The sequence below is a fragment of the Equus quagga genome, chromosome 14 (genome assembly GCF_021613505.1).
Source record: "Equus quagga isolate Etosha38 chromosome 14, UCLA_HA_Equagga_1.0, whole genome shotgun sequence".
Lineage (NCBI taxonomy): Eukaryota > Metazoa > Chordata > Mammalia > Perissodactyla > Equidae > Equus > Equus quagga.
The window spans coordinates 39011755-39032661 of record NC_060280.1 but is presented as its reverse complement, the minus strand read 5'-3'; the positions used below and the strand labels follow the sequence as shown (position 1 = coordinate 39032661).

Sequence of the window (20907 nt, the reverse complement as noted above, 5' to 3'; positions counted from 1 at the left end):
TCAGGGCCTTTCATGGGGTCAAGATGTTGGCTAGGGCTATAGTCTCTGAAGATTTGATTGGGGCTGGAGAATCCACTTCCAAGTTCACTCATGTGGCTGTCAGCAGGAGGCTTCAGTTCTTTGCCATGTGGGCCTCTGCATACATCTGCTCAAGACATGACTTTCCCCAAAGCGGTCATCCAAGAGAGAGAGTATAAGTGAGAGATCACCCAAGATTATAACCTAATCTTAGAAGTGCCATGCTATCACTTCTGCCATTTTCTGTTGCTCACGTAGACCAACCAAGGTACAACGCAGGAGGGAAATAGACAAGAGTGTAACTTGCAGGAGGCATGGATCATTGGGAGCCATCTTGGGTGCTTGAAGCTTAAGCTCAGGTACATTTTTACTGCTTCTTGTAGTTTCTGCTGGATGTCAGACTATTAAAAGAGAACTTTCTTTTCTATTCAGATTATTCTGTTATTAAATGGAAACAACATTGTAGAAAATATAGAGGAGCTTAGAGCTGTCAAGGAGTGGAATGACTTTGAAGGTGGGGGCATCTTTCAGCTCAGCCTCCAGGGCAGCTGCTCCCTGGTGAAGTCAGGTCCCACAGGCCCTGGTATGGCCCTTCAAATCCACAGCCCACCTAAAACTGACCACCAATAACTACTAGCTGCCCCTATTTACAGTGCAACTTACACTGTACTTCAAGCATATGTTTACATGTCTGACATCCCTCCAGACTGCCCTGAGCAGGCAGGGACAATGTTTGTCTGATACATGGCTGTTTCCAGCATCTGGCATGGAGGCTGGCACTACGCCTAACAGTTTGATAAAAGAATTAATGTAAACTGAATGAATACAGGGTACACTGTAAATGTTACAGGGTCCATGCAGGTAAGTAATTACCACAACAATTAAGGAGCTATGCTAGGTGTTTCCTCAGTGTCTGGCCCTTTGCTACATGCTTTACATGTATTATTTCATTTAATACTCATAACAATCCTATAGTAGGTATTATCCCCCATTTAACAGATAAGGAAACTGAGGGCACACAATTAGAAAATGGCAGAGCCTGGATTTGAGCCCAACTCTGTCAGATTCCATAGCCTGTGCAACTAATCATATCATAACAGATCCTCTCAAACAAACAAATGAAAAATTGCAGATCTAAAGGACTTTGGGTGATTAACAAACCAGATAAAAGAAAATCAGATAGACTTAAGGAACAACTTGATCAATGTCTAAAAACTAGGTGTCTCCCCTTTATACACAGACACTGGAATTTATTTCTAGGAAAAAAAAATTTCCAGGAAAGCCCAGCCTAAGTCCCACCTCTTCCAGGAAGATTTGACTCCCAGTGATGCCTGTCTCCCTTAAACTTCTGGGGTACTTGTGATAGTGCTATTCAGCTGATACTTACCATATGCAGTCTTGAATTGCAGTTTATCCTTTTCGTAACTCAGGTCCATGGCCTCCTTCTCCATACAGTGAGGAAGACAGACTACTTCAAAGGCCCTTTCTGGCTTATAGAAGGTATTTCCTGCACAATTACCTCCTTGCAGGGAGGGCCATATGGTTGCACATGGCAGGCCCTCAGTGATGGAAGAGCTTTACCCGACTGTGTTAGAAGAGCCTCTTTCTGCTGTCTCCTGACTACCCTGTAAGCTCATGGGGACTCCTTACAGTGTCCTTGCACCTAGCACAGGCCGTGGAGCACAGTAGGCTCTCTATAAATATTTCCTGGATAAATATATGGGGGGATAATTAAATGAAGTGGTGGTGATGACTATCACCTCTGTGATAATGAAAAACCTCTATCATTGGCTTTAGTAAATCAAGAGTGGTAATTTCTTATACTTGTTTGGTGCTTTGACCTTCCCCAGGAAGCATCTCCTTCAGGCCCTTCTCCTCATCCCAAGGCCTTCTGCCTACAGAACAGAATGGAACATTTGGGATTAGAGTAGACAGAGCTGTAGACACATGAGCAAACTTTGACTAGGCTTATTCCAGATTGCCTCCCGACTCATAACCCTCCTGTTTGGACTTATTACCACATCCTTTATTGCAAGATGCTTTCATAACATGAGGCAATGCCCCAGCTACAGCTTTATTTGCACTGGTTACGTAGGTGATGGGCTTGTTCTCAGATGCCATCACCCATCTTTAGCAGTTAGGGAGGGGGTCATGACTTCATCTTGGCCACAGCATTTCTCCTGGGTCTCACTGTCAAATGGGAGCTCTTGGGAAGACTCCTAGAGCAGCTGTTCTCTCACAGGGCAACAGGATAACAGGAGCCTTCTTGCTCATCTCCATCAATGCCTCTGATAGGACCTTAACTTCTTAACCTTTTCTCTATTTTCTGCCTTACTATTGGGAAGGAATCTAGTGCAGTGGTAAAGAGCATGGGTTTTACAGTTAGAGCTGGATTTTCATCCTGCTTCTGTCTCTTATTAGCTATGCACCTTGGGCAAAGTACTTAACTTCTTTGAGCCTTGACTTTCTCATTTTTAAACTAGGAATAATAATATAATTTACTTCATAGGGTTGTTGTGAGGATTGAGTTAATACTGCAAAGGATTTAGAACAGAGCCTTCAAATAATACGCCTTCAATCAACGTTAGCTATCACAGTTAGCTATTATTTGGTGTGTCCACTGCTTGCTCTGAGGACGGAGTGGGTAACAAGAGGCTGCAGGTGAGTTTTTATCATCACCATCAATGTGACAGAAGGAGAAAGAAATTCAGATTTCCTGAATGCTGGCCTGAGAGATTTACTTACCTAAATTGGAAGGACTCCAACTTCCAGGTAAAGCTCAGGGGGTTAAGGAATTTGCTCGATGTCACGCAGTCAGGGTGGGGAGCAGGTTTTCTTCACATGTTCTTTCTCCGTTCCCCAGCAGAAGGCTCGGGACCCACTGGAGCCTTTCATTTTGTCCTTCTCAGCGATGAATCCATACATTTACCTTGACATCCTTGTTCACACTTGGAACTAAAACTGCTCTGTACATTTAGTTCTTACCTCTCTCCCACTTCCTTTACTGGTCCCAAGATGTTCTGTGAGTCCTGCTTCAACTTCTCTTTTCCACTCAGCCCTCAACCAGTCTGGCTTCCTGGCAAACTCTTTCCTGTTTCTCTGTGTCTATCACCCTCCTCCTTTCTGTACCCAGCAATTTCATTTTCACAGCCTCAGCTTACCCTGCATCTGGGACTGTCTGTGCTAGCCTCAGCAGGATTGGTATCAGTAGCTCAGGCCAGGCTAGCTCAGCTGTACACCAAGTGTAGGGTGAGGAGTAGGAGGGCTAGTAGGGAGTGTGGGGGGGGGGGGGTGCAGAAGGCAATCAAGCTATGGGTGTGGAAAGCCAGTAGGTAACAAGAAGGGCTGATAGAGAGTTAGAAAAATAGCTACCCTCTTAGGTGAGGCAGACAGTATGCCTGGGGATGCTGCTGAGGCAATCGAGAAGTTAGGAGTGCTCTGTCAGGGCTCCTGGCAGATCTCAGGGGGAACAAAGGCTGTGAGGCCCAGGACTTGGGGGAGGTAGGGTAAGGCAGGGTGAATGCTAGGTTTTAAGCTGGTATTGTATCAGGAGGAGCTCCGTTCCAACAGGATCCAAAAATGGAATGGGATTGGGGATTGATGGACAGGCCTAGTTTCAAACAGTCTGTTTGCAATAATAAGCCATCAGACTGTCCCAGAAATTCCATTATTTTGGCATCAAGATTGGACGTCCCAGGCTTCCTCTCCTACTCAGAAGTGGTACCAAAAATCTTTTGGCAGACACTGAATTCTGATTTTTAGTTCTGAAAATGCAGTCACTGTACCTAACCCATATTCTATGATCTAAAATATTTGCAGGAATGATTATATGCTATCATTGCACTCTATTTTTCTGACTTCCTGGAATAAATCCTTTTGCCTACCATGTTATTTATTTTTTCAAATTGAAAAAATTTTAACTATACAAGAAATATCATAAACAAAGGAATATATTCTTCACAAAATTTTTTTAAAAAACAATAAGTAGCAAGTAAAAAGTGAAAATCTTACTCACCACTACTCAACCCCACTTCCTTCTGTAAATTATACTCCTAGTTAGTAAGTACTGTAAATAAGTTTCTGCAGTAGTTTTTCTATGCACTTAGGAAGATGCAATAGCACACAGGGATAGGGTTTGGGGAAAAAGAGGAGTGGGCTGGCCTGGCAAGGAGTAGTATTTTATCACTGACATTGTTTGTTTTCCCTGTTCATGGTGAGAATAGAAAGCAGATCAAGTAGATTTTATTATTATTTACTATTGTTTTCAAGTTATTGTTTAAAATTATCCTCAAGTAATGCATCCCCTTATTGCCTACACCCAGGGCAGACAGCACCCCCTACTTTGTCCTGCCATGGTATACCATTGGATATATGTCCAATATAGACATTCATGTATCTTTTAATGGGGTGATCAGGACATTTTGTTCTGCAATTTGCTTTCTCTCCCTCACTTCCATTTAGCAATATGTCCTTAGGACCCTTCCATGATAGCATATAGAATTAGTATAACTTTATGACCTTTTTATTAACAGATGCATAGTATTCCATAGTATGGTGGTACCATTCTCCTATTAATAGATATTATGTGGTCCAACACCGTGCCACTGCAAATGCTGCCACGTCACATTTCCAGTGGCACAAAACTGGAAGCAACCTATCGTCTAACGTCCTTACATAACATCTAATATCCATATATTCGATATATGATAATATTCATTTATGAATGCTTAGTCTGTACCAGGCTCTGTTCTAAGTACTTTACATGTAATAACTCATTCAATTCTGAGAACAACCCTATGAAATAGAGACCACATATTATCATCTTTGTTTCACTGCTGAGGCAACTAATGTAATTTCACCCAACATCCCAAAGCTAATAGGTGGCTGAGCTGGGATTTGCATGACAGCACTCTGACTCCAAGGTCTGCACTATTGACCCCACTCTGCTGTGTGAGCCTCTTGTGCATTTTTACCAGCTTTTCTCCAGGTTACATAGCTGGAAATGGAAAATTTTGATGCATACTTCCAAATTGCCCTCTAAAAATGGCTGTGCCAACTGACACTCCCACAGGGTTTGAGAGTGCCATTTCCCTTGAAACTTTGCTAGTGCTGCATTTTATCAAGTTTACTCATTTTTGACAACTTGAAGGGTCAATAGAAAACGTCTTTATTTTGCTCTCTCATTTGAACACTAGTTGGGCTAGCATGGTACATAATTCTAGGCTCAAAATTATTTTCTTTCAGATTTTGAAGTTATTGCTGCATTGCTGCCCAGCACTGAGAGTTACCTTTGAAAAATCTGAAAGCCAATCTTATTTTTGTTCCTTGTAGATAACCTGCTTTTCTTCTCTGAATACTTTTAGGGTTTTCTCTTTGCCCTTTTGGCTTTGAAACATCCCAAATATTTGCCTAAAAAGCATCTTTTAAAATTTACCTTGCCTGACACTTGGCAGGCCTTATGAAGTCTTGAGCCTTTCTTTGGGTTGGGAAAATTTTCTTTAATTATTTTTTGTGGATCTCTTCCCCACCAATTCTCAGTTCCTCCTGGCACTTGTTTTGAATGAATGGAGGCACTTCTGAATCAATCTTTTGTGTCTCTGTATTCCTCTGTTTGGGCTGTCATAACAAGATACCATAGACTGGGTGGATTAAACGACAGAAATTTATTTTCTCACAGTTTTGGAGGCTAAGACCAAGATGATAGCCTATTCAGTTTCTGGTGAGGGCTCTCTTCCTGGCTTGCAGATGGCTGCCTTCTTGCTGTGTCCTCTCACAGCAGAGAGAGAGCTCTGGGGTCTCTTCCTCTTCTTATAAGGGCACTAGCCCTATCAAATTAGGGTTCCACCCTTAACGACCTCATTTAACTTTCATTACCTCCTCACAGGCCCTATGTCCAGATACATTCATGTTGAGATTAGGACTTCAACATATGAATTTGGGGGGGCAATTCAGTCCATAGCAATCTCTTAATTTTTCTCTCAAATTTTCCATTCTTCATCTTTTCTGTAGATTCAGGGAGATTTCCTCACACTTAGCTTCTGGATAACACCCCCAGTTTTTGCCATATCCATCCTATTATTCATCCCATCTATTGCTTTTTTGGATTTATTATCATCATTTTTAATTTCCTTTTTGTTTATTGGTTTTCCTTTGTCATAGCATTTGTTTGTTCCTTTTTCACAGCAGTCTGCTACAATATCCTCAAGCATCTTTCTGAGGATGATGCTATTTAGAATTTTTTTAAGTGTTCCTTTCTGTTCCTTTACCTGTCTTTTCTCTGGGGTCAGTTTTCAGTTTGTTCGTCTTAGTGCTTTTCTTTAGAGCTGTTAAATTTCCTCAAGTATCTGGTGATTCTTAGTTTTCCGTTAATATCTGTGTTTGAAGGATAGGTTAATTAGTAGGTATTTTGTTTTTTTCACTTCAGTTTTGAGCTATCCATTTCCCCTGCAGGCTCTTTTGATAATGGAGGGTTAGTCACGACTCTGAGTAGGACATTTTGACTGCAGACTTCCCTGTAAGATGCTGGGAGCAGGCAGAGAGGCAGGCTTGGGGACCACACTCCTCCCTACTCAGTCCTTCGTCCATCCTCAAATGCCAAAATAAGGAGGCCTTTAACCTGATGAAGTCACAGATGACAGGCTGGGCAGGAACAGCTTTTCCTTTTTCCACTCTCTGTGTCTGTCGAAGGTAGCTGGGGTTACTTCCAACCCTGCTTTTCTCACAGGCCCTTGTTCCCCAGCAGGCGCCCTCCCCAGACAGATGATTTCCTTTCTTAGAGTGAGGCTCTGTGTCTTACCCGTGGATAACCCTCCCAACCCCCAACTCCCACTCCCCGCCTCCGGACACACACACCTACCTCCTCCTGAAGTGGAGGGAGGAGGAGAGGTCTGTTGTTCAGAGGGCAGTTTAAAGATTAATAACTCTGATGATTGCTTCACAACCCCCTCCTATTCTCTCTATTTGCTTCCTCTGAGCTAAGAGATTCTCTGCTCCTACCTTCAAAGTAATTTCCTCTTAAGAGTGTTTGGAGTATGTTAATACTCTGCTCTGGGTTCTGTACCACCCTGATCCCAGCTGCTTCCTATCCAGATTTTTATCATAATTTTGGCCTCTTCTCTTGTTTGCTGGTACTGGTAGACACCTACTGATTTTAAAAGCTATCTTTTCTCTTTTAAGGGATTTATGGCAGGAGAGTAGGTATATGTTTGTGCTTGGTTCTCCTTCTTGATTTGCTTCCTCCTCTTCCCATTATCTCTCCTCTTGATAATAAAATTTCTGACAACAAAGTGTGCTGTTGGAATACAGTGTCTTTGTTAATTAAAATAATTTCATTTAATAAAAAGTGCCAGACACTTACATATATTATCACTTTGAAGCCTCACAACACTCCTGTGATGTCGGCATCAAAATTCTCATTTGGTGGATGAAGAAGCTGAAACTCTGGAAAGCTAGCTGAATTAATTGAGGTCACACAGCTAATAAGAAATAGACCTAAAGTTTGACTCCAAAGCCCACTTTACACTGCTCTACACTATTTACATGTTTCTGGTATATTTATTTTCTCTAGTTTTTAGTATGTTTATCTTTACTTCCTCCACTAACATATAACTTCCTTGAGAGTAGGGACCCTGGCTCTAGTTTCCTATTTCTATTGTGAGGTGCCTGATATAATGTTCTATAAGCAGCAGTCAGTTTAAATTTTGTAAACCAACTAGGTAAAAGCAGTTAATTACAATTATTTTATTATCTTGCAGATAATTATATATTAGAGTGGTACAAATGCTTTATTCAAGGTCTTTAAATGTTGTATGATGTCCACTAAATTAAAGATTGGGTTACAAATAGAAATTAAAACTCGAGGAAAGGTCAAAGTTCAGCTTCTGGCTAGAGTTGTTATGGCAACTCTCTAAGCAATAAGTCTACATAAACAGAAGAGAGAACAAGAGAAAATACCTATTGATCTCTAATATTACCACTAGCTAATTGTTTTTCTCTCTATTTCTTCAATATTGCAATATGTTGAGATGGCTAGAATTGTGATTTTTTCATGTATTCCATTACATTCAGTGTCATATTGTTCTCTTAAGCCTGCCCCAGGAAGAGCCAACTTTCTGCAGAAGACACACCATGTCTTGACATTCCTAAGGATGGGGTATATGTCAGGCACTGTTCTATGTGCCTTATATATATTAACACATTTAATCCCCTCATAAACAAGGTAGGTATTATTCCCATTTATAGATGAGGAAACTGAGGTATAGAGAGGATAAATAACTTAGCCGAGGTTAGACATTTAGGAAGTGCTGGAGTCTGGTCCTGGCATCCATGCTCACTGCTCTACAGCCTATCAATAGTCTCTAGTATAGTAAATAATGAAAAGACAGGAGATATGTATCAATAATACATGGGGGAAGGGGATAGGGGCAGGAAGTCTTCCTGTAGGAAGTGGTACCTCAATTAAGTAGAAGAAGAATGGGAACCAGCAAGGAAAAGTGGGGGAAAGAGCTTCTTGGTTTCCTGCCTCTCTTGTCTTGCTAGACAACCTGCCTCCTCACCTCCCAGGAGCTCCTTCCTTTGTCTTCCCCACGCTGAAAACACAGGAATGTCCACAGTCATCCTTAACAAGCCTAACATTTTAACTGGGAAGACTGAAGTCATGCACAATTACTCATACAATTTTTTCTTCTGACAATAGATCCTTCTGTGTGCTTCTCATTCAAATATATAAAGCTCCACTCTGTTGTTTTAAAAAAGCCTTTGTTGTAGGAACAATTCACAAACGTGTCAAACACGCATTGGTTCCCCACCCCCTTCTCCTGTCTCCTCACCTGACTGAGACGCTAGAAAACAATCCCCTGGCTTGCCAGGGACCTGTGCCCACTTGCCAACTCTGCCCCAAATGGAAGCTAATCCTGCATTTCACATTGCTTCTAGACAAGTATGGTTCTAAGTTTAAGTTTGAGGTTAACCTCAGGGAGTACTTAGCCACACCTGCCACCTCCTCTGCCTGGCCTCAGGGGTGGGAACAGACTTTCTGTTGAGAAAAGGAAAATGCTATGATGCTGCTAATTAACCATAGGAGGAAAGGAAGTCCTCTCCAGACACCAAAAATACCAAGGAAGAACACGATGAAAAGCAGCCTTTGTAACAGCACGCCCATCATTCAGCCCAGCCTAGGCTGGCGCTAAAGGGGAAAATAACTCCTCCTGCAGTCCACAAGGTCACTGCATCCCAGGTGGGTACCTCAGGAGGCCAGGCCCTGCGTGAGTAGCTGCAGGGGAAGGGGTCTCAGGAACGTGGACAGTGTTCATCTGCCCTCCTGGCTGGCTTAGGCAAACCACAGGAAGTGGCCTGAAGCTGGCGTGTTTATAGGTGACTTGTGAGTCTTTGTTAGAATAGCCGCAGGCCTGTTTGGTAATTTAAAAGACAGGAGTGCAGGTCTGTTGAGGTGTGAGGCGGAGCTGCAGGAGCTTGTCTCAGAGTCTGGGTAATCTCACCACAGCAGGTCCCTCTCCCACCCTGTGCTTATCATACCAGGGGCTGATCCCCACTTTGAGGATAGCACTCAAACATAGAGAAAGAAGTGTCACTGCCTGGCCTGCCCAATTCCCTTAGACTTGTCTGCTACAAGCCTAAATAGAGTCTGCAGCATCTGAGACACTCAGGGTCGGTGGGGTGCTACTGGGGGAAGGGTTGATTTGCTGCAAAAATTGGATTTGGCCACAGGCTGGGAATTGGAGGCTTTCACAAGCAAGAAGGCAGTAGGGCCATTTGGCTGGGACCTTAAGCTCAAGAGAACTCAGAATTTGGCTCCTGATTGGTGTAGGGGAATGAGGGTGGCTCCAAGGATTGAGGAGCTTAGGATCTGAAAGCTACCAGAGCCACTTCGAGGTTCTTGGAGGGCCTGTTTACACAGTCCGCTTACTTTACAGGGGCTAGGACAGATTCCCAAGACTCTAAATTGCCAAAACCAGGAAGTCGGGGTACTAAGATTTCATACCAGGCAAGCTTCCCAGTCTCTCACTCCAAAAACATTTTTGCATCTGGGCAGACAAGGGGAAAATTCTTCCATTATAATATCACATGTACAGGATCCTTGGCAGCTGTGTGTGTGGTGGCACATCTTTCTTTTCTTCCCTTCTTGTTGATATAGGATCTCCTTTATAGACTCCTCAAGTGTCAGAGCTGAAAAGATTTTAGAAGCCATGTAGATCAATTCTTTTATTTGACAGAAAAGGGAGCAGAGAACCGGAGAGAAATGACTGGCACAAAGACACAAAACTAGCTAATGATCACTAGGATTGAAACCAGGTCTTGGGACATCCAGTCCAGGGCTTTTTCCATAATACCACACCCTTTATAACAAATAACACTTGTATATCAGGGGCTCCTGCCCATTGCATATTCTGTTTCCCATTTTACTCACTTCCATGCATAGGACCTTGAACTATACCTTGTATGTGGTAAAATGACTTTCTGAAAAGTTTCCACTAATTGGTTTTATAACAAAAAAACCCCACCTTAGGTCAGAAAGAGGTTATCATGGCCAGAGGTTTCCCATGTGAAATGCAAATCGACCAAAGTAAAAGAGCAAATTCCCAGACTCTAAGGCCTTGATGCTCAAAACTGTCCATGGAACAGCAGCATGGGCATCACCTGAGAGTACCCGCCCCCTAGACCTGCTGAATCGAAATCTACATTTTCACAAGATCCCTAGATGATCTGAATATATACGCAAGTTTGCATAGTACACTATAAGATAAGGCTCTGCAAAATGTCTGTCCTTTCCCCTTCCTCCCAAATGTTCAACCCTCTCCCACTTCTCTCTTGCTCCTTTCTTCTCCATCCTCACTCCCAAATGTTGCTATGTTAATCTTGTTCTGCCTTTTTAAAAAACTTAAAGGCATGGCGGGGGTGGGGAGTGTTACATTTTAAAAGGGGACTCAAAATGGAAATTTTTTTCAAAAAATAAAATACAGCCAATTTGAAACAACTTTTGCATCTCCAATGTCATGTTGTTAATGTAGAAATATAAACATCTACTATGTTTATATTTGCTTGCTTGTAAAATCATCATCTTTGGTTATATTTAGGAACTTGATGGCTTGGAGAGTATATTGAAAAACTCTGAGAACAAAAATATCCTTCCCCTTAACTTTCTGGAAAATAAAAAAATCTCCTTAAAAAACATCCCAACAACATCTTTTCCCTACTTTCTGTATTATTCCTAACCACAATTGCGTATTTCTTCCTCTCACCTTTCTTTCTTTTGTCATTCCTAGTTCAATTCCCTCATTTCATTTATATTTCTTAAAATAATTTTGTTTCTTATTACTTATTTCTTATAGAAAAACTAAGAAAGAAAGAAGCAAAAGAAAACATAACCAGAATCCCACCAATGTAGAAACAACTGTAAACCTTTTATAAAAAATTATCTCAAATCTTTTTGTGCATATATTTGTTAACAAAAAATTGGGATAATTCAGAACATAATAATTAGTATCTGCTTATTTTTTAATGGAACTAGAGATTACTAACTTATTTACATTTGTGAACATACCTTGACAGTATCATTTTCATTAAATTCTGCCACACGGATTGACCATGATTGATTTAATAGTATTTCTACTGCTGGATATTTAGGTGGTTTACACTTTTCACTATTAAAAACAGTACTGTACATCCTTAATGATTTTCTTATTTTAAAAGATACTTTAATTAAATCATGAACACATGAATGCATGATTACACTTGTGAAAAAAATTTAAACACAGACAATACTTAATCAGTTTTGTGTGTATTCTCCCAGACTATTTCCTATGCGTTTAATGCATATATATGTAGCCTAGAAGACAAATTACTGTCTGGGGCTGTTGGTTTGTTGTTGATTATTTTTTACACCAATGCTATAATACATTACCTATCATTCTTCAAATTACCTTTCTTGCTAAACAATCAGTCTTGGAGTGCTTTCTGCATTAATGCTTATAGATTTACTTCATTCATTTTAGCTGTAGCATAGTATTCTGTATTATGAATATACCATGGTTTAGTTAGCATATGTTGTATTAATTGGCTTTTAGGCCATTTTCACTTTTTCACTCTTACAAAGAACACACTTATACATGCTTCTATGGGTACGTGTATAAGTGTGTCTCTAGAGTAGATTCAGAGAAGTGGCATTGCTGTATCTTAGGATCACCTACTTCTTTCTATGTGTGAATGAGAGGGAAAATTCTTTTGAAGATCCTGGAGGAAAAAGTATAGTTCTCAGAAGCCTAAAAAATGATTTTTCCCCCTAGCTTTATCCTTGGCTTCCAGTATTATTTTGAGGTTTCTAGCTAGGGTAGATAGGTGCAACAGAACAAGAGAAAAGACATACCAGGCTTTTGGGGAAAGATAAAAAGCAGGTTTGGTTGAGTTTAAGATGCTGCCTTCCCTCTTATGGGAGGGAAGAATGCCTAGGGTACAAGACAGAAGGGGAATCCTTTCCCTTTTCCCTCATTCCAGCTCACTCCCACTCCAGCACAGTGAATCCAATTGTCAACCCAACTTTTGATGGGTGCACATGGGATAAAGAGCATAGTATTAGGTGCCATAAAGATTTCAGTAGATGACATGGTCTCTGCCCTAGTGAAGGAGAAGAGATTTCCATTCATGTAGAGAAGAAATAACGCTTACAAGCCATAAACTGTACTACTGAGTGCAACTTAGTGCCAGGCAGACTGAGCACAGCCAGATAACTGCTGAGGGAATCTCAAGTCCTCTTCACCTTTCACCTGGATTCCTGTCTCAGGTTTTCACTTCGTCTTCTCACCTATAATCTCTCCCTTTCAACTCATCCAGTTGACTGGTGATAATATAATCTCAAAAAACACACTTTTATAGTATTTGTGATTGTTCATTCCTTACTCCTCTTATTCTGCCTGCTAAGCTTCCCCTCATCCTTCAAGCCTCAGCTTGATAACGTTGTAGTGGTAATCATTTGCAATATATGTGTACCAAATCAATACATGGTACACCTTGGATTTACACAATGTTATATATCAATTATATCACAATAAAGTTGGGGCAAAAAGACTCAATTCAAACTTTTATTTACTCAACATACATTACTTGACAGGTACTGAGCACATTCTATGTACCAATTACCTCGTCTAAAAACTTCCCCTGGGGCCCAGTCCCATGGCTAAGTGGTTAAAGTTCCATACGGTCCACTTTGGCAGCCCAGGTTCACAGGTTCAGATCCTGGGCGCAGACCTACTCCACTTGTCAGCCATGCTGTGGAGGCATCCCACATACAAAATAGAGGAAGATTTGCACAGATGTTAACTCAGGGTTCCTCACAAAAAAACCCCAAAAAACTTCCGCTGACTCTAGGCTTTGTGAGTTATTCCTTTGCTGCTTCTTTGCTTGTAATAGATCCTACTTCTCTGTGATTACTTATTTGTTTTCCTGGCCTACCTCTACCCCAAACTGTAAGTACTTAAAGTACAGGACCTCTTTCTTATCCACTTCTATACCCTCAGCACCCAGTATGATGCCATGTACATGGCTGATGGTTCATAAATGTTTGCTCAGCAAAAAGAATGGATCAATGAGTTTCCCAGAAATATGCAGACTGGTTTTCAACATACTTTTAGGATTTAAAGATTAATTCTTGCTTAGAGAGAGCAGCAACTGTATTAGATGGCAAGAACAGAAGTAGTCTTTGAGGTGACTTTGAGGTGAGTCTTTGAGTTGTCCTAGATCCTGAAAGTAGTAAAGGGAAGAGCTGGTACGTGCCTCAGTCTAGGTTTTCTCATCCTACATTTCAAACACACAACCTATGTCTCTCTTTGCCATGTAAAGGATGATAGAGAAGTGTTTAAAAAAAGAAAGGAAAGCTTTTTAAAAAGATCCCAACTTTCCCTAGTTAGGAACTGGAAGTTCAAATCTAATATTGCCGCTTGTTTAAAGCCCTTTTGATTACTTCCCATTGCTCTTAGGATAAAGTTCAAAATGCTTAATTTGACTTGCAAGGCTTCACATGGCCTGGAGGCTGCCTACCTTACCAGGATCCTTTCACATCATTCTTCCTGCTCTTTACTCTCCAGCCACACAGTCACTTCTTTTTTCCTCAAGGGCACCAAGATTCTTCATCAGTGGTGATGTTCCTTCTGCCTGGAACAGTCTCTGCTGCAACCCATACCCAATCCTCCCACCTTGCCCCACTCACCTGGCTAATTGCCACTCATCCTTCAGGTCTCAGCTTAGCTGCCACGGCCTAGGGAGGCCTTCCCTGAGCCACACAGAAGGCTAGCTCCCCTGACTGTACACTTGCATAGTGGTCTGTATTTTTCCTTTATAACACCCATTATTATTGTAACTTGATCGTTAAGCGTATAATTATTGAATTTTTGTTTTTCACTCCCCACCTCCTAACTCCAGACTGTATGGTCCATGAGGGTAGGATCTGCGTCTGTTCTTTTCACTATTTTAGCAAAAGGGCTTTATCTACATTATTGCACTTAGTTTCACAATCCTGTGATGTAGACATCCTCATCCCCTATTTGACAGAGAAGAAAACTGAAGGCTCAGAGAGATGTGTGGCAGAGTCAAGACCTGAACACAGTTCCATCCACATTATTGAAGGATTAAAAGGGCTAGAAGTTCATTTATTTGGAAGTTGGATTCTCAGGACCTGAACTGAAGTCCCAGTTCTACCACTTAATAGGTTTATAATACTGGGCTAGTCTCCTCATTGGTATAATAGAGATACTATTACTTGCCTTAACTACCTCATAATTTTCCTTAGGGGATCAAGTGAAATAATACATATGACATGCCTGGTACACCATAATCCACTCTACAAATATAAGTGAAACAAGTAGCATTTTTCATCAGGCTCAAGTCTGTAACGGCTGCTGCTTATCTGGTCTCCCCACTCTGGGCATCAGTTTCTTGAACAAAATTGTCACTTTGGAGACACTGAGTTCAGATGTCCCTGTATATTATCTAGAGGAGGTTGTTAGCCTGGACTGATATTGACAACTAAAAGATTAATTTAGAATGATAGCACTCATCTTACAAAACAAGAACTATACATTTAGCTTTTACATAAATATAAATAGTATGCAGGTATCTCTAGTATTTAACCTCTAGTCCTTGCTCACCAAGGAACAAATGAGATGGTTAGGTAAGTGTAGTTAACGATTAGCATTGATGGTTAAGAACTTAGACTTTGGAGTCAGAGAAACTTGGGTTGAATTCACTCAGCTCTACACTTGCCAACAAGGAGGCCTTGGGCATGTTATTTAACTTCTCTAAGTTTCTTTTCTATATCTTTAAAACGTACCTACCCCTTAGACTGTTGTAAGGATTAAAAAAAATAACATAAGTGCCTGGAACATAGGAAATGTTCTATAAACGTGGAGAGCTGTTGTTACCATCTCAGTCTGCTTTCTTTCCTGGCTTGCTGATCCCTATACATCTATTTGTTCCATTTTTCTTCCATTCCAATTGGAATGATGACTTTCAGGTGTTGGAGTCTTAAATACTAATGCCAGGAACTGTCTCTCAATCTTCAACTGCTCCAAGTGAAGCCCCCCTTGAATAAAGGGGAGAGTTTTCCTCCCATGTGCTCTGCACCATGAGTGCCACCAGTTTCTTGAACTTCTGGGGAAGCTTCTGTATTTGTGTAGAGCGGCAAGTTCTTCTATCCATCTTTGAACAACTGCATGTCTCTGCTCAACTACTTTTGAGTGTCACACTAAGGATGGGAAGATTTTATTCTCTCTGGCTTTGGACAGCAAAAGGATGCACAATTTGGAGCCATAGTAAAAAGTGGTTTTACTGTTCCATCATTCCACGGCCACTATCACATAGTCTATACAAGGTGATTTGATTCATTATTAATTTTAAAATGGGAGGCTTTCTGTAATTTTGAAGTAGGAGTCAGAAAGTCTAGCTATAGCATTGTATTCTGGTTTGTGAGAGTGTTTTCACTTAAAATGCACTTATTGACACCTTACTATGTTCTCTTCCCTGGGGAGGTATACAAAGATGAATAAGTTATCTTCCCCTCAGAGGAACTTAGATCCTATGTAGGAGATAGAAAAGGACACAAACAATGAAAGACAGTGGACAAGTTGGGGAGAAGGACATCCTGAGATTAGCCCCCTCTACTCTGGATTGGGATTCACGTGTACAGGGTAGTGGGGCAAAGGAGTAAAAAGATTGCAGGCATGGGAATAGGCCTGAATCTTGGCGCTTGGAATAAATTACTCGGAGCAAGCCACTTGCTGTCTGTGAACCAGTTTCCCCACAGGAAAAAAGAGAATAATGTTTACCTCAGAAAATCGTTGTGAGGATTAACTGAGATAAAGTATATCTCATGCCAAGCACGATGCCAGGCTAATTGTAGATAATAAATATTAGTCACTATAAATATCAGCCACTATAAATATCATTATGATTAACACACCAAGACATAGGCAGTATTTAAAAATCTCGTCAGCATATAGAATCAGTAGAGGAGGCTTAACTCTCATCCCAGCAGCATGGTGGACGTGGAGCATCCTCTCAGATAGGAAAATGTAAAGTCCTTCCTGCTAAATATTTACCACTCTTCTGACACAGATGATGACATCCCGTGGTCACTCCCCTCCCCTAGGTGGTGGTTTCATGCACACCCCACCAAGATGGTGGATTATCTCACAGCAACAGAAACAGGAAGATCAGTGGTTTCAATTGAGCAAAGAGACTACATGTTTTATGGTAAATAACTCTTCCATTTCTATCAGTTCCTTGACCAAACACTGAGCAAACTGTGATGTGAAATGATAAGGAAGCCAAGACACAGCTTTTGGAAAAGCTGAAAGCCTCTTTGAAGTTGGAAGCACATCCTGTCATCTACTGCATTATGACAGCTGAAGACAACTTTATGGACAAGACAACTGCTTTAGCAGACATCTGGAGGGGGGAAGTGAGCCAGGCACCATACCTATAAGTACAGCTGCACCTTCCTCCATGAAGCTGCTGTTCTGCACTAGAATTTCGCATTCGGTTTGACCAAATTAGGAAAGTGATCCAGATTTGAATAAACAGTCACTGAGTGGAAGCTAACTCAGCTCATTTATTATAAACCTCCCTGATTTATGGGAAATATGGGGTTTCTGGGAGGAGAAAATGAGACAATCTGTGATATAATGTTATTATTCATAAGAAATACCACTACGGTTTTTCCTGAGTTTCTAAAAGCATTATGCTCACAAAGAAATTAGAATACCTAAAGGCTTAATTTGCATTAATATGGTTGTATTTATGTTCATCATGATGATAATCATAAAAATGGTACCATTTTGGAGCTTCCAGCTAAGGTCACGGGGACCCCTGGGCTTCAGTTCAAACCATATGACCCTTGGAAAGCAGCTCATATTCAGGATCTAGGCTGTAAGCCCCATAAGGGTAGAGGTCTCATCTCTCTTTTTCAGGATTATATCCTACCCAGAGCCCAGCACAGTGTCTAATCATGGGTGTTCAACCACTACTTGCTGAAGTATTTAATGCAACATTCATTATCTCTTTTAATATTCGCAATGGTGAAAGTTCAATATTATTAGCTCTAGTTTGTGAATAACAAAGTTGACCTGCTTGTTTCAAAGCTATCTACAGAGTTTTGCATGTGATGGGTTGTTGCAGGGGTAGGAGAAGTTTGCTCTATGATCACATGATCTCTGAGCTTGACATGGGACAATCAAGGAGAATAATATTGTTTATGTGAATATTCTTCTCATGCTTCCATGGAGCGAGAGGGAGTAGCTCTGTTGGCCATTTGACTAGAGAAGTAGCTTGAAACCATGTTTATACGGAAAGGTAGAAAATCAAGTGGAGATGTTTGATCTGGAGAAGAGAATGCTTGGGGAAATTAATAAGCCCAGGGCCTACTCAGAGCAGAAGAGACTGTCTTGTCTTGTGTCGGCCCAGAGGGCAGAACACAGTGCAAATTTTAGGGAGACCAATTTTGGTTCAACATAGGGAAGAACATTCTAACTCCTTCTGCTGTTTAGAAATAGATCACCTTGGAGGTAGTAAATCCCTTATTATTGGAGGTGTCCCAGGAGGGACCACATGATCATTTGACAGGGATATTGTAAAAGAGAGTTAAACTTTGGCTAAGGGCAGAAAGGCATTGGGCCAAATGAATATCTCCTTTATGTTTCCTAGAATCTAAGATTCTATAATCCTATACTTGAAATTTGTAAAGATGGTATCCAGAAACAAATAATACTGAAAAGGAAACTAAGTAGTAGGTTAATTCAGATTCCATTAGCCTGTAATTTTCCCTAAGGCAGGATATCTGTCTATGTGATACAGTATTGTGCTCCCAGTGCCCATTACTGTGCCTGGCACATAGTACATCTTTGTTAACATGCATTAAATGAATCAGTTGGAATCTTGGGTTCACTGAAGAACCTACTATGCTCTGAGCATTGACTTCACAAGAAGTTATGGAGTATGATAGAAACGAAAACTGAAGCAGATCAACTTTCCTGTTCCCTTTTCCTATATAGACTATAAATTTGGCCAAGAGGGAAATATTCCCACTTATTTGTGGTTTAAATGTTGGAATCACATAAAGTGTTTCCTCTGGAGAAGTGTCTCAATGTGTGTATTTTTTGTTGGCCCCACTAGCTCAGAAACTGTTTGTGAGGAGACCATGCAGAAGCCAACTTGTAGAATGCTGGAATGAGAAACTCAGCAGGAGCCTGAGAGATGCCCTACTCAGTCTGCAGTTGAGAATGTGCAGGAGTGAGGGGACATAAATTAACGAATAGACAACCATAACCCAACATGGGGAGCCACTCCCAGAGGTAACGCTGAAGAAGCCCCAGACGGAGACAATGATTGTGTCTAGCACTGTGTCTGGCACCTATCAGGGTCTCAATACAGTACAGTGAATGAATGAACAAATGGAACATGGCGGTGTCCAGAAGCAGTGCTGGACTTGGGACCAGGAAGCCTGGATTCTCCTTTGGATCTGTCACTGATGACCTATGTGACCCTTACACATTCCTTATCCTCTCTAGGGGTCATCTCGGTCTACCTGGCATTCAAACAACTATCCTATTTGAGAATTTCAGTTTTAGAGTCAGGAGAGCATGATTGTTTCAACTGGTTGATAGCAGTGGAAATGGAGAGAAGTGGAGGCTTTAAGGGCCATTTTAAAGGAGGAGGAGAAGTAGGGTTGCGTGTATAATTTGATGTGAGATGTGAAGGAGGGGAAGTGGTCAAGGATGACTCCTAGATTTCTGACTTAAGCAGCTGGGTGGATGGCAGCAATGTTTGCTGAGAGAGAAACAAGCCAGCAGGAATGGGTTTGAGAGGAAGCTGACGAACCACACCTTTAGCTCCTAGAAGCCCACACACAGAAAGATCCTGGCCTTTTGGGTTTCCCCTACCCCCTTGACTGAAAATAGGCCTACTGCATGAGATGGTAGGCAGACCGGGTAGCTTCAAATGTGACAGAGCCCCTGGTTATGCTTCCTGGTCCTGGAATGCTTCAGGGGCCGCTGTAAGTCAGCCTTAAATCCATACATCCATCTTTTCTCTTCTTGCTAAGGCATCTCTGGAAGGCAAATATGGAGATCTGGGACCCATAAACCTAAAACTATAAAGAAAAAGAGGAGAAGCAGAGGAAGCTTTAAGACTAGAAGCTGGTTTCCTGCCAGCACTTTGCTTCATTTAATGCACTCGCCCACATTCTCCCTGGTTTTCAAAGACCAGCTGACGCTCGCCTCCTGCAGCCTATGTCAGTGCCTCCAGGCCTTGGTACTGAATAAATGAAACTAGAAGGAGAAAGAAATGGAGCCCCCTGAGGACTGGGAATGGCTGGGAGCATCCAGCTGAGTGGCAGACAGGAAATGACAGGACGGGGGATCGATATGTAATGGAAAGAAGAGAGCTCCCTGCGGGCACTGAGCTACCAGTGACTCTCTGCCTCATTTCAGTGCTGCAGTCCTGGGTACAGGGAGCTGAGCCCAGTAAAGCCATGCTGGAGTAGAGGGAACAACTGACATTCACGGCATATTCTGAATATCACTGTGGAGCGAGGATCCATGCTTTGTACAGCGGAAAGAAACACGAAAGAGACAAAGGTGGAAAAAGCAAATGTGAAAATATGGGAAATTATGCCTGTCATTTTTTAAAAGAATGGGTTTTTTTTGCTTCTAATTACAAACACAATATATGTTCATGGTAGAAAATGTAAGAAATACAGAAAAATAAAATAGAGACTCATCTGTAATCGCACTAACCACTCTTGTCATTTGATGAACATTTACTGAATGCTGACTAGCTTAGGCACAATTTAAGGCCCACAACAACCCTGAGACTTAGGTAGGATTATTATTCCCTTTTAATCAATGAAAGAACTGAAGTTCAGAGAGGTTGAGATTTACCTGAAGACACACAGATGGCAAGCGGTGGAGCCTGGGTTTGAACCTGGTTCTGTATCCCAATTTTCTCACAGTACTTTATTTGTCTTGATCCATGGGTCTACCAGATGTGACACCACTTCATCAAATAATCCCAATTTTCAGATGGGAAATAGTCCAAAGCAAAAAGACCTTTCAAAAATGTCTTGTCTTTAAGTCTCGCCACACCTCCTGCAATTTTGTAAACTCATCCATTGCAAAAACGGTGTTTTGATTCTATGCTCTTACTGACAACCAAAACAGAAAGCAACTTTCCTTCCATTACTTGGCCTGAGGCTTCCTTCTGCTTCTGCCCAAGGCAGGCTGTGGTTAGCACTCACCACTTTACCTCTTCCTCCTGCAAGTCCCTCTTTGAAGTTGGACGTTTTGTTTAGCCCATTTTGACACCATGGACATTCTATGACCCTAAATA

General features: G+C 41.4%; 1 long non-coding RNA gene across 3 annotated transcripts in view; it reads right to left on the bottom strand.

Moving 5' to 3' along the window:
* LOC124225094 (uncharacterized) overlaps positions 1-20592 on the bottom strand; it is a 35753-nt gene extending 15161 nt beyond the window's left edge. For 2 of the 3 annotated variants that reach the window (XR_006884988.1, XR_006884986.1), the window contains exon 1: positions 2764-4051. This is a non-coding gene — a long non-coding RNA (uncharacterized LOC124225094). Of the gene's footprint in view, positions 1-2763; positions 4052-20459 lie in introns of those variants that run through there. The other variant, XR_006884987.1, reaches the window with a different exon arrangement.
* Positions 20593-20907: the final 315 nt, after the last annotated feature.